The sequence below is a fragment of the Pongo abelii genome, chromosome 9, assembly GCF_028885655.2.
Source record: "Pongo abelii isolate AG06213 chromosome 9, NHGRI_mPonAbe1-v2.0_pri, whole genome shotgun sequence".
Lineage (NCBI taxonomy): Eukaryota > Metazoa > Chordata > Mammalia > Primates > Hominidae > Pongo > Pongo abelii.
The window spans coordinates 40166930-40181726 of NC_071994.2; the positions used below are offsets into that span (position 1 = coordinate 40166930).

Below are 14797 nucleotides of genomic sequence, written 5' to 3' on the forward strand. Positions count from 1 at the left end.
CTCTACTTGGAAAATGACAGTGGGAATGGAGTAGGGTATACAGAATCTAGTACCATTGTATATATGGAACCAAAGGGATTTCGTGAGTGGATATCTAGAGTAAGGAACTGGAAGAAGTGTAGATTGCTCATAGGTTACTGACTTCAGCAATGGGATGGATAGTGGAACTCTTAGGAGACAGGATGAAGAAGTAAGTGTGGAGTATGTTAGGAAGATGTAAAATTAACTTTGGTTGGGGGATTGGACCTTCTGCTCTACATCTGGAATCTTCCCTTTAATTGCTTAGTAATATGGTTTGGATATGTGTCCCCACTCAAATCTCATGTTCAATTGTAATCCCCAATGTTGGAGGTGGGGCCTGGTGGGAGGTGATTTGATTATGGGGGCAGATTTCTTCCTTGGTACTGTTGTTGCAATAGTGAGTGAGTTCTTGTGAGATATGGTTGTTCAAAAGTGTGTAACAACTCCTCTTTCTTTCTCTTCCTCCTGCTCCAGCCATGTGAAGTGCTCACTACCCCTTTGCCTTCTGCCATGATTGTAAGTTTCCTGAGGCCTCCCCAGAAGCTGAGCAGATGCTTCCTGTACAGCCTGCAGAACTGTGAGCCAACTAAACCTCTTCTCTTTATAAATTACCCAGTCTCTGATATTTCTTTATAGCAGTGTAAGAATTGACTAATACAGAAAATTGGTACTAAGGAGTGGGGCATTTCTATAAAGATACCTGAAAATGTGCAAGCAGCTTTGGAACTGGGTAATAGGCAGAAGCTGGAACAGTTTGGAGGGCTCAGAAGAAGACAGGAAGATGAGGGAAAGTGTGGAACTACCTAGAGACTTGTTGAATGGTTGTGACCAAAATGCTGATAGTGATGTGGACAATGAAGTCCATCTAGGCTGAGGAGATCTCAGATGGAAATGAGGAACTTACTGAGAACTAGAGTAAAGCTCACTTTTGCTATACTTTAGCAAAGAGCCTGGCTGTATTGTGCCCTTGCTCTAGGGATCTATGAAACTTTGAACTTGAGAGAGCTGATTTAGGGTATCTGGTGGAAGAAATTTTTAAGGAGCAAAGGTGTTTAAGATATGGGTTGGCTGCTTCTAGCAACCTTTCCTCATATGTGTAAGCAAAGATATGGTCTGAAACTGGAACTTGTATTTAAAAGGGAAGAAGAGCATAAAAGTTTGACAATTTTGCAGCCTGGCCATGTGGTAGAAAAGAAGAGCCCATTTTTAGGGGAGGAATTCAAACAGGCTGCAGAAATTTGCATAAGTACAGAGGAGCCAAATGCTAATAGCCAAGACAACTGGGAAAAAGTCTTGAAGGCATTTCAGAGACCTTCTTGGCAGCCCCTCCCATCACAGGCCCAGAGGCCTCTGAGGGAAGAATGGTTTTGTAGGCCAGACCCAAGACTTACTGCAATGCACAGCCTCAGAACCCTGCTTCCTGTGTCCCAGAAGCTCTAGCTTCAGTCATGGCTGAAAGGGGCCCATGTAAAGCTTGGGCTGCTGCTCTGGAGGGTGCAAGCTATAAGCCTTGGCTGTTTCCCCATGGTGTTAAGCCTGTGGGCACACAGAATGCAAGAATTGAGGCTTGGGAGCCTCTACCTAGATTTCAGAGAATGCATGGAAATGCATGGATGTACAGGCAGAAGCCTGAATGAGAGGTAGAACCCTCATGGATAACCTCTACTAGGGTAGTGCAGAGGGGAAATGTGGGGTTGAAGCCCCCATGCAGAGTCCCCACTGAGGCACTGCCTAGTGGATCTGCGAGAAGAGGGTCATCGTCCTCCAGCCCCTAGAATGATAAAGCATGGTAGAGCCACCAGCAGCTTATACCCTCAGTCTGAAACAGCCATAGCCACTCAACACTAGCCCTTGAGAGCTGCTGCAGGGGCTGAATCCTGCAAAGCCACAGGGCAGGACTGCCCAAGGCCTTGGAAGCCCACCCCTTGCAACGGTGTGCCCGGGATGAGATGTGGAGTCAAAAGAAATTATTTTGGAGCTTTAAGATTTAATGACTGCCCTTCTTGGTTTCAGGCTAGCATGGGGCCAAGAGCCCTCCTTTTTTTTTTTTTTTTTAAATTTTTTGGCTGATCTCTCCCTTTTGGAATGAGAATATTTACCCAATGCTGATACTCGCATTTTACCTTGGGGGTAATTAACTTGTTTTTGAATTTACAGGCTCATAAGTGGAAGTGACTTGCTTTGTCTCAGATGAGACTTTGAACTTTGGACTTTTGATTTAATGCTGAAAGAAGTTAAGACTGTGGGGGACTGTTGAGAAGGGATTTTGAAAAGTGAGAAGGACATGAGTTTAGGGAGGGGCCAGGGGCAGAATGATATGGTTTGGATATACGTCCCTGCCCAAATCTCACGTTCAATTGTAATCTCCAGTGTTGGAGGTGGGGCCGGGTGGGAGGTGATTGGATCATGGAGGCAGATTTCTCCCAGGGTACTGTTGTCACAAGAGTGAGTGAGTTCTCATGAGATCCGGTTGTTTAAAAGTGTGTAGCACATCCCCTCTTGCTTTCTTTCTCCTGCTCTGGCCGTGTGAAGTGCTTGCTCCCCCTTTGACTTCTGCCATGATTTTAAGTTTCCTGAGGCTTCCTCAGAAGCCAAGCAGGTGCCAGCATTGTGCTTTCTGTACGGCCTGTAGAACCATGAGCCAATTAAACCTCTTTTCTTTATAAATTATCCAGTCTCAGGTATTTCTTTATAGCAGTGCAAGAACTGACTAATACACTTAGTAAATGCCTTAGCTATCCCAGAAAAGAGAAGTCCCTTTATACAGAAATGGCCGACAATCCCTGCATCAAGAGAACCGTCCTGTTTTATGCAAGCCAAGCTCAGGGATCTTGGAGGGTTGCATATTGTGATGGAGACATAACTGTTTTCTAAGTCACTTTCTGCTAGCCTGCCAGAATTTCTGTATGTGGAGTCTATTTTATTAAATTTGGAGCCTTCTGGTATAATCTCTTTCTCCTCTATTTTAGGTCCAGATAGTTCTATGTAGCATTTAAGATCGCATAAAATCACAATAAAACCTTTCCATTCTGATTCTATTGAGTTACTTTTTAAAAATTTTTGCCCTTTCAAAATAAATTATATAAACCACATAAAACACAACACATGCTGGTTCCATTTACTGTGATTCTACAGAGAGAGATTTTCTGACAGGACAATATAGATAAGAAGTACAGGACAAAATTATAAAAAGAGAGCTTCTTCTTCTTCTTCTCCTCTCTTCCTTCCACATTCTGTCATCTTTTTCCTTTTCTTCCTCATCTTTCTCTTCCTTCTTCCCATATTAGTAAGAACTGATTATCATACAGTAGCCTAAATGCATTTCTCTGCCTATTACTCCCAAAATAGAAAATACAAGAGAGGTTATGTAATGCATTTATTTTTAAAAAATGAAATTATGAAAACTGCTCAAAACTTTTCCAATAAAATTTTGATTCTGATTCAGTCCAAATTCTTTTTTAAGTGGTTGGCTCAAACTTAGGAGCTCTTCAGGGAGTAAAATGAAATATTAAAAAGCAAAATCCTTCTGGTGATTTTAACAACACTAGAGCCTGCTGTTTTTGTCTTTCCGTTAGATCTAAAGCCAATGTCCTTTTAGTAAATGTGCTTTTAGAGAAAGTTTTATTATTATTTTTTAATCAAGAAATTCTATTTTTATAGAAGTTTTGGTTTTAGCAAAATTGAGCGAAAGTGCAGAGAGTTCCCGTAAAGCCCATGTCCCCACACACGTACAATCTACTCCGCTATCCACATCCTGCACCACAATGGTACATTAAATGAACCTGTGTTGCCGCATCATCCCCTAAAGTTTACATTAGGGTTCTCCCTTGGTATTGTACGTTCTATACGTTTGGATAAATGTCTACTGGCATGTATCTACTAATATAGTATCATACAGTTCCCTAAAAAGCCTCTGTGTTCCACCAATTTTTCCCTTCTTCCCTACTAAACCCTGGCAACTACTGATCTTTTTTTTTTTTTTCTATTTCTATAGTTATCCCTTTTCCAGAATGTTGTATAGTTGGAATTATACAGTAGGTGGCTTTTGAAGGTTGGCTTATTTCACTTAGTAATATTCCTGGTTTGATAGCTCATTTCCTTTTAGTGCTGAGTAATATTCCATTGTCTGATGTACCATAGTTTATTTATCCATTCACTTACAAGGGACATCTTGGTTGTTTCCAGGTTTTGGCAATTATGGATAAGGCTGTTATAAATATCGGTGTGCAGGTTTTTGTATGGACATAAGTTTTCAGTTCATCAGAGTAAACACCAAGGAGTGCAATTGCTGAATCATATATTAGTTTACTTTTTAAAAATCTAAGAAATACTTAGTGCTGTTCAATCAACCCTGGTAACAATGAGGCAAATTAACTCATCCAAAATAATTTTATGGAATAGATGTTAAATATAATTGTATTTAATATTCAAATTATTTAGTATTTAAATATATTTAAATACAATTATATCAAATATTTAAGTATAATTATAAAGCATTTTCTTTTTTTTCTGATTTTACTTTAAGTTCTGGGATACATGTGCAGAACGTGCAGGTTTGTTATGTAGGTATACATGTGCCATGGTGGTTTGCTGTACCTATCAACCCATCATCTAGGTTTTAAGCCCCGCATGCATTAGGTATTTATCCTAATGCTCTCCCTCCCCTTGCCCCCCATGCCCTGACAGGCCCTGGTGTGTGATGTTCCCCTCCCTGTGTCCATGTGTTCTCATTGTTCAACTCCCACTTATGGGTGAGAACATGTGGTGTTTGGTTTTCTGTTCCTGTATTAGTTTGCTGAGGATGATGGCTTCCAGTTTCATCCATGTCCCTGCAAAGGACATGAGCTCATTCTTTTTATGGCTGCATAGGGTGTATATGTACCACATTTCCTTTATCTGGTCTATCCTTGATGGGCATTTGGGTTGGTTCAATGTCTTTTTTATAAATTTACAAATATGCAATTATGATTAAATGTTTCAGAATCTTTCAACTTCCAAAATACTGGTTTTCTACAATGTCTGGGATATTCTTGAACAGGAAATTTTGTCCTGAGACAACAGTTATGTGATGACTATGGATCAGAGGTAGGGGAAAAGGAACATATTGACCTGTAAGTGTGTAGCAGTCAATGTAAAATTATCTTTCGGGAAAGAGGAAGCCTTCCTCAAATGCACTTTAGTCTCATTTGTGGGCATATGTAAGCCATCGCAATCATTTTATTTCTTACAAACACTTAAACACTTTTCATTTTTACCACCCTCTCTTGTGCTTAGTTTCTTAGACAACTCATTTCTTCCTACTATTTTTTTACTTTGAAGTTTATTGATCAATTTAATTGAATAATATTTTAGATACAATAAACTGCAGCCATTGGAGGTATATAGTACATAGATGAATTTTGACATCAAGAAAACCACAGTCAAAATCGAGTTACAGAACATTTCCATCACCTCAAAAGTTTCCTTGTGCTCTTTTGCAGTCCAAACATCCCTCTGCCCCAGCCTAGGAAACCCACTGATCTGTTTTTGCCATTGTAGATTATTTTACATTTTCTAGAATTTTTTTTATAAGTGGTGTCACACACACTGTGTATTCTTTGATTTTTTTTATACTTATGCATGGTGCATGCATCAGAAATTTGTTCCTTTTTATTTGCACAGTAGTAGTTCATTGTGTAAATATACCACATTTTATTTATCTAGTCGCTTTTTGGTAAACATTTATATGTATCCAGTTTTTGGACATTGGCTATTGTGAATAATGCTGCTGTAAACATTTGTGGACATGTTTTCATTTCTCTTGGGTACATATATCTAGGAGTTGAATGGCTGGATCACATGGTAAATATAATACAACTTTTGCTTTAAGTATTTGTATATATTTTAAAGACATTAAGAGAGAAACATTTGCTGGACATAGTAGCTCATTCTTGTAATCCTAGCACTTTGGGAGGCTGAAGTGGGAGAATTGCTTGAGGCCAGAAGTTTAACACCAGCCTGGGCAACATAGTGAGACCCCATTTCTACAAAAAATAGAAAAAATTCTCCTGGTATGGTGGAATGTGCCTGTAGTCCTAACTACTCAGGAGGCTGAGATGGGAGGGTTACTTGAGCCTAGGATTTCTAGGTTTCAATGAGCTATGATTGCACCCCCACACTCCAGCCAAGATGACAGAGTAAGACCCTGTCTCAAAAAAAAAATTGGTTCTTATATGAACCAAGTTTTTACTATTTTGGATGCTTTTTGTTCATTCTTAAAAGATCTGTGTTTAACTCTGTCAAATTCATTTAGTCTGAAGAATTTCCTTTTAGCATGCCTTTTAGTGTGAATCTTCTGGCAATAAATTCTCTTAGTTTAGTTTATATGAAAGTGACTTTTTTAAACCTTTATTTGTAAAGGATATAGAATTCTAGGCTGACAGTTTTCTTTCAGCAATTTAAAGCAAATCACACTGTTTTCTGGATCTCATAATTTCTGAAAAGTTCATGGTTATTTGAATCTTTGTTCCCTTTCTGCAATATGCTTATTTTTGGTTGTTTTCATTTTTTTTTCTTTTTGTGTTTGGGTTCAGCAGTTTGACTATGATATGCCTAGATGTGGTTTTAGTAATGCTTATCCTGCTTAGTGTTTGCTAAGTTTCTTGAATGTGTGAATCAGTATAGATGTCCTTTACCATATTTGGGGTTTTTCAGTTATTCTTTCTTCAAATAGTCTTTCTTTCTCTGTTCTCTCTTTTCTTCTTTTGGACAAAAATTACACATATTCTATAGTTTTGAGATCTCCCCACATGCTCCTAAGGTTCTGCATATTATTTTTCAATCTTGTCTCCTCTCTTTTTCTGATGGAATAATTTTTATTAATTTATTCTCAAGCTTATTGAATATTTCCTCCATTATGTTCATTTGTGTTTTTAAGCCCATTCAGCTAATTTTATTTCAGATTTTGTATATTTTATTTATAAAATTCCAATTTACTTTTAATTTTCTATTTCTCTGCCAAGATTCCTACTCTTTTGTTTCATTTAAACATATTTTTCTTCAACTTGTGGGCATAGTTTTAATAGTTTCTTTAAAGTCATTGTCTGATAATCTCCAAATCTGGGTCATTTTGGGTTGACATCTAATGTTTGTCTTTCTTCATGAGAATGGCTCATACTTTCCTAGCTTGTTATAATTTGGGTAATTTGGGATTGTTTCCTGAATGTTGTGAATTTATGTGTCAGGACGCTATGTATGTTTTAATCATCTGAAGAGTGGTGATGTTTTTGTATTACTAGGCACTTAACTTGATTAAACTCAGATAAGAAAGTGAAAGTCTGTCTCACTTGCAGTGGAGGTTTAGATCTCAGATTAGTTTAGTTTTAGAGGGGTTGTTTTTTGAGTATATCCAGCACATATGTTTCAGAATTCTGTTTTTTTTTGTTTTGTTTTGAGACGGAGTCTCACTCCATCACCCAGGCTGGAGTGCAGTGGCGCAATCTTGGCCGTCTCCTGGGTTCAAGCAATTCTCTCGCCTCAGCCTCCTGAGTAGCTGGGATTACAGGAACCCGCCATCATACTTGGCTAATTTTTGTATTTTTGTAGAGACGGGGTTTCACCATGTTGGCCAGACTGGCCTTGAACTCCTGATCTCAGATGATCTGCCTGCCTCGGCCTCCCAAAGTGCTGGATTACAGGCATGAGCCACCACGCCCGGCCTGTATTAGAAATCTTACACATCATTTGGAGCCCCCTTCTTTAGATTTCTACCCTCTAAGACTGCCTCTTCATTTTCTGGTGACTGTGAATCCTCCAGGCTCAATTGTTCAGTCCCTGCCTGGTGGAAGGCTTTCTTTCAGGGAATTAGCCTGCCTACATAATGTGATCATTGCAATTTGTCCTCAGGCCAAAGGAACAAAAATTAAAAACCCATTCCATTCCAATTTCTTTGCCCAAGTTTTGAAGTCTCATCAAAATTTGCCTGTCTTGCTCACTCTGCAGAGACCAAAATTAGGGTTTCTTTCTCCCCTGCATTTCTCTCTCTCTCTCTATTTATTTATTTATTTATTTTTGATATGGAGTTTCACTCTTACTGCCCAGGCTGGAGTGCAGTGGCGCAATCTCAGCTCACTGCAACCTCCACCTTCCAGGTTCAAGCGATTCTCCTGCCTCACCCTCCTGAGTAGCTGGGACTACAGGCAGGCACCACCACGCTGGGCTAATTTTGTATTTTTAGTAGAGACGGGATTTCTCCATGTTGGTCAGGCTGGTCTCGAGCTCCTGACCTCAGGTCATCCACCCGCTTCGGCCTCCCAAAGTGCTGGGATTACAGGCGTGAGCCACCGTGCCCTGCCACTTTTCTTTTTTTTTTTTTTTTCTGAGATGGAGTTTTTGCTCTGTTGCCCAGGCAGGAGTGCAATGGTGCAATTGTCTGACTGCAACCTCCGCTTCCTGGGTTCAAGTGATTCTCCTGCTTCGGCCTCCCGAGGAAGTAGGATTACAGGTTCCCGCCACCATGCCCGGCTAATTTTTGTATTTTTAGTAGAGACGGGTTTCAACGTGTTGGCCAGGCTGTTCTCAAACTCCTGACCTCAGGTGATCTGCCCGCCTAGGCCTCCCAAAGTGCCGTGGTTACAGGTGTGAGCCACCATGCTCGGACCTCAATGTTTTATACATTATTTGTTTCTTACTTTCTCCCTTGCTGTCATCCTTTGTGATTTGATGAGTTTTTAAATAGTGTTATGCTTCGATTTAATTCTCCTTTTATTTGAATGTACTATGGGTTTTTTCTTGGTGGTTTCCAGGAGGCTTACATAAAATATTTATAATTATACCAGTATTTTATGCTGATAATATATAACTTCATCTAGATACTGTACACTTAACAAAAACTACAGTTTTACCTCTCTCTCCACATTTATGTTATTGATGTCATAATTTATACTTTTTAATATTGTATACCTATTAACAAATTATTGTAGCTATAGTTATTTTTAATATTTTTGTCTTTTAACTTTTATATTAGAGTTAATAGTGATTTAAGCACCAATATTACCATATTAGACTGTTCTGAATTTGACTATACTGTTACCTTTATAGGGACTTTTATACTTCCATGTGTTTTCATGTGGTTAGTTAGCATCCTTTCATGTTAACTTGAAGAACTCTCTTTAGTATTTCTTGTAAGGCAGGTTTACTGGTAATGAACTTCTTCAGCTTTTGTTTGTCTGGGAAAGCCTTTATCTCACCTTTATTTCTGAAGGGCAGCTTTTTTTGTGTGTAAATTATTCTTGGTTGACAGTTATTTCATTTTAATAATAAAAGATATCATCCCACTCTTTCTTAGCCTGAAAAGTTTCTTTTGAGACACTTGCTAATAGCCTTATGGAAGTTTCCTAGTGTGACATGAGCTTTTTTTTTTTCTTGCTGCTTTCAAAATTCTTTCTTTGCCTTTGATTTTTGACAATTTTTTTATTATAATGTGCCTTATGAAGTTCTTTATGAGTTGACCTTTTATGGGAACATATGAGTTTCAGGTACCTGGATGTCCATAATTCTCCAAGATTTGGAAAAATTTTATTTATGTTTTTTAAAATTAGCTTTCTTTTTTTTTTTTTTTTTTTTTTTCCTTCTCTATACCTTCTGGAACTCTCATAATTTGGTTGTTTACCTTGGTGGAGTTCCATAATTCACATATATTTCTCCATTGCTTTTCTTTTTTTTCTTTTCTCTTCTGAATGGATAATTTCTAATGACTTGTTTTCAAGCTCAAAGATTTTTCTGCTTGATCAAGTCTGTTGTGGATGCTCTCTATTGCAATTCTCATTTCATTCATTATATTTTTCAGCTTCAGAATTTCTGTTTGGTTCTTTTTAATGATTTCTGTCTGTTGGACTTCTCATTTTGTTTGTATATTCTTTCATTATTATTTTCCTGATTTCATTGAATTATCAGCTTATCTTCCCTTAGAGCTCACAGAGCTTCCTTAAAACAATTATTTTGAATAATTTTCCAGGAAATTTTGGGTATTCATCTTTGGGGTTTGTTACTACAAAATTATTGTATCTCTTTGGTGCTGTCATCTTTCTTGATTTAAACAAAATTTTTGTTATAGTCTTGTGTTGATGTCTGCACATTTGATGGAGCCAGTTACCTCTTCCAGGTTTTATGGACTGGTTTTGGTGGGGAAGGACCTTCATCTGTGGGTAGATGTGAGGTTGCCAGCTGGGTGGAGTGTGGCAGTTACAGTTCTGGGAAAGGCCCAGTGGTATAGTATCTGTGCCTCTCTGTCACCTTTGATCAGCATGATTGAAGATTTTAGGAGTCCTCAATGGCCAAGGCCCTGGGTATCTTCAGTAGCAGCAAGGGCTGTTGGTGTAATTGGTGGAAGGCTGCGGAGGACTTCCTGATCTCTTTTTATTGTTGTTTGTTTCTCCTGGGGGATTTCATGGCTAATGGGATTCCTCTTGGTGCCAGGTGCAGCTCATAGGTGGCATTGTGCTAGATAGCCCATTGTTTCAGTAGCTAGCCCACAGTGGTGACAGCTTCAGGCGTGACATGCAAGTGCACATGGAACAGCCATGGAGCTGGGGTTAGGAGCATAGACACTTGTAGAATTACAGTGGCCATAGGGTCTAGGGCACAGGGTAGCCAGCCCACAGTAGTTGTGGTTCCAGTGATTGAGATGGTGACACACACTGAGCAGCCATGAAGTTGGGACTGGGAGAATAGGTATGCATGGAGAGACAGTGTCTCTAGGGTCTGTGTTGCTGCTAAAGGAAAGTTAAGTGGTATCCTAGATTGTCTTAACTTAAAAGATTTCACAGGGGTACCCTGATTTAATTTTTTGCCCAATAATCCCATTGGCAAACAACTTAGTGATGGCTTCAGATGTGAGCTTTTTCAAGCTTGAGACTAGGTCTCCCTTTGATTGCTGAGAAAATACATTATTCATCATTACTAGAACTTTCAGCTGTTCTCAAGAAAATGTATAGGACATTCCAGAGATCACTAAATGCTAGCTTTCATGAGAGTTTCATTTCAATTCTGGTTGAATCCAGTATTTCAAGGACACTGGCTAAAATTTGAAAGCAAATTATATAAGGAAAAATAAAATCTTATAAATAAGTTTTCTTTCCCCTTGCATATTTGTATTTATTACATCCTTTTTCTTCATCTGCCTTTGTCTCACCATTGGTCTGAGAATGAGAACTTAACTCAAACAACTAGGGTGGTAAGAACTGAGTTTTGCATAGGTGTATTAAAAAAGGAAATATTATTATTTATGTCTTAAAGTGAAGCAGCATATCTATATTCACTGCATCTTCTGCACCCTGCTACCCTGGCCACCAGCTGAATAATTAGGTCTCTCTGTGTATGACTTAACCCAGAACAGTCAGGTGACAAATTCTGCAATTTTACATGAGTGTATTAAAAGGGAAACCTTGTGATTTATATCTTTATATGTATAATGAAAACTAAGCCTCTGGGTCAGCACACTGATATTTCTTGGAGAGAAATCATAGCATTATTTAGGCTCATGAAACATCAGTGACAGTGATATTTTCCATATGGCTTGCAGAGATTGTCAAGCTTAGGTCAGGGCTTATGCGTACATCACATACAAATAAACAAAAGTACTCATTTTGCACTCAATCTAAATGTTTTATTATTATATTGATTTCAGTAATTTGAGAGCAGTTATAATCAACATCTTCCCAGCCACATAATGGGATCATAATTATAAATGCAACTTTCTCTAAAAATAAAAGGAAGGGAAAATGTATTCTACCTATCAAATGTGAGTTTTGGATTATTTCCAAAAAAAATTCTACACTCAAAAGTGATACTTTACTTATTTATTCAGCAACTGTTTATTGAATGTCTGCTGGGTTCTGGGTATGCCATGTGTTGTTAATATAACTGTGCCAATGCCATCATGTTTGTCTAGGGAGGAAAAAAAATCTGGATCATTAATTATGCAGAAAACCTTTTGATTACAGCTGTGGTAAATGCTTCCAAGAAAAGTTTAGGTTATAAGGAGAGCATGCGGTAAGTGAGAGGCTGAGGAAGAAATATGACTTATTATGGCTGAAAAAAGGATCTAGTTATAATCCCTAATGTCATAGAATAGGGTAAGCATACCCTGTCTGGATGCCTGTCTTTGCTACTGACATACCAAATGAAAATAACGGAAATCTTTGCTTGAGGAAAGTGAAACAAGTACAGACAAGTCATGGCCATTAAAGGTCCCTCAGGATTTTTTTAGTCAGAATGAAATGCTTCTTTTGGACCAGGTGATAAGAATACTATTTCTTAAAGTATGGTTCATGGGCCACCTACACCCAAATCCTTTGGATGATGGTTAACTATCCAGATTCTTAGACCTAGGTCAGCTGAATCTGAATAGGTGTGGCTTAGGGGTCAGCATTTTAAATAAGCTTCCCAGGTGATTCTAATGTGTTCTGCAATTTTAGAGCTTTTGCACTGATTTAGATTCTCATAAATATTAGACCCTCAGATGACCTCTTTGCCCCTTCATGTTTGTTCCTGAATCATTGCTGGGATTGCTTCGAAGGAAATGCAAAGTAAAGCCATTGGTCAGACATTTGGAAGCAGCATGGAGCCAAGCTAATTCCACATGAAATTGAAATCCTCACAGTGTGAAACAGTGGAATGAGAAATAATGTGGAATCCATTATATATATATCCATTTTATATACATATATATATATTTATATATATAATGTGAATTCTGGCTCTGTTACTCACTATGTGTAGCCATGGGAAGTAATTTCTCTTCTGTGATTCTGTTTGCTTGTTCATAAAATGATCAGCATTTTCCAAACTTTGGTCAGTTCAGTACTACCTTCAAAATAGTACCACCTGCACTGTTAGTAGTATTTTTAAAATAGTTACTTAAGTTTAATTTTAAAAGGAGCTTTATGTCATTATCATAAATGGAAAATCAGCATCATTTACCATAATTAGAAAATTTTAACTATAAAATATATAACAATTAAACATTTTTAAAAAGTTTAAGTTCTGAAATTTTAAAATAACTTTACCTATTGCTAATGATATTGTTATCATACTTTTGGAAATAGTGAATTTAATGACATTTAAGACGATTTCATGTTTTATAGATCTAAGTATTTATTGGAGTGTAATGCAAAAGGTTATTTCATTATTTCTAGAGGGAAGGGGAATCCAAGTTTATGAAGAAATTTCTGAAAAATCAATATTGGGTGATTATCAGAAAAATATTTCATAATAAAAGTTGCAGAAAAAGAATGGCTTTTTCTCTCCCTCTAAAAATGGCTTTTAAATGTTACTCAAATATTTAATTAAATGCTTACATTGGGTATGTAGCATTTAAGCAGGAAATATTTTTCTTAATAACATCTGCTAACCCCATCTGTTTCTATTTTCAAATCTTTAAAACGAAATTGGAATTAGAAAAAAATTTACAGTTTTAGCAGAAATAAAATCCCAAGTCTGTTCACAGTATACTCATTGTGCTTTCTTTAGGTTACTGGGTAGTGAGGATGGGGAAAGTTGGGAGATGTGTGTTTGCGGTAATGAATCTGAGGGTAGTACATTCTAAAGGGATACTTCCTAATAATTTCAGATTGTACTGTTGGGTTTTACACTGACCTGTTCACAGTGCTTATCTTAATGATGGGAAGGGGACAGCTTCCATTAAGACTTGACACAGCGATCATCACTAAAGGCATTTATTATGGTTGTATACATGTTAACAAAATAATTGGTTAATTCTGCAGGAAAAAAAGGATAATCAAAACTAGCTATCGCGAAGAGTAATATTGTAAAGAGTAATAGCTAGTTTTGATTATCCTTTTTTTTCTGTGAGACTGACTAATCTTGTCGACTAGCAGTACTGAAGTAATGATGAACACAAACTCATCTCATTTTGATGTAGTGTTCTACCAAACAAAATGAAAAGACTGCCTCCTCTACTGGGAAGAGGGCCGAACAACCTTGCCTTTTTCAGAGACCTGTTATAAATATAAGCAAACGAATGGATTGGAAATGTTTTTGAAAAGCTGTAAAAGGCAAAAAGCCAAGCGATTTTTTTTTCATCCAAGGGCTCAATAAGAACTTTATAAGAGTAGTTTTTTGTTTGTTTGTTTGTTTTTACAGGGGATCTCAGTTACCTACAAAAATCTGATGAACTAATAATCTTTTGACTCAGAAAAACATGTGTGATACATACAACATGCATAAATACATAGTACATACAATTTCAGGGTGTTCATGAATTTTCTAAAGTCAAACACCTGAGCCTAGAATCCCACAAGAGAGCAAGATCCTCTGGTTTTATTACAATGATTGCAGTCTGATACCAACATGGTAATACTGTAGCCTGATATTAACATTATAAACATGGAAAACACTCAGTACTATCTACTAACATTAAATTAAATAAAGAAGTCCTGTGACTTGATCAAGTTAGTTCATGTTCTAACTAAAGCTGGCAAAAGCTGATTCTCATCAGAGACATTGACTGAAGGATTCATGTAACCAAAAGCTTGAGAACCTAATTACCACGCAAGGTATAGTGATGTTTTATTTTACTTTCACATATTTATTCTCTGGTGCTCTTCATTTTTTATGTAGATTAGAGTTTCTGGCCTACATCTTTTTCTTTCTCACTGAAGAATTTCTTTTAACATTTCTTGTAAGGCAGGTCTACTGGCCACAAATTCCCTCAATTTTTGTTTTAGAAAGTCTCTATTTCTTTTTCACTGTTAAAGGATTGTTTCTCTGGGTACAT

The 14797-nt window shown here is 37.5% G+C and overlaps 1 long non-coding RNA gene across 2 annotated transcripts in view; it reads left to right on the plus strand.

Annotated features, from left to right (window-relative positions):
- LOC103891832 (uncharacterized) overlaps positions 1-14797 on the plus strand; it is a 173254-nt gene that overhangs the window by 73852 nt on the left and 84605 nt on the right. For both annotated transcript variants that reach the window (XR_008511177.2, XR_008511178.1), the window contains one exon: positions 496-598. This is a non-coding gene — a long non-coding RNA (uncharacterized LOC103891832). The remainder of the gene's footprint in view (positions 1-495; positions 599-14797) is intronic.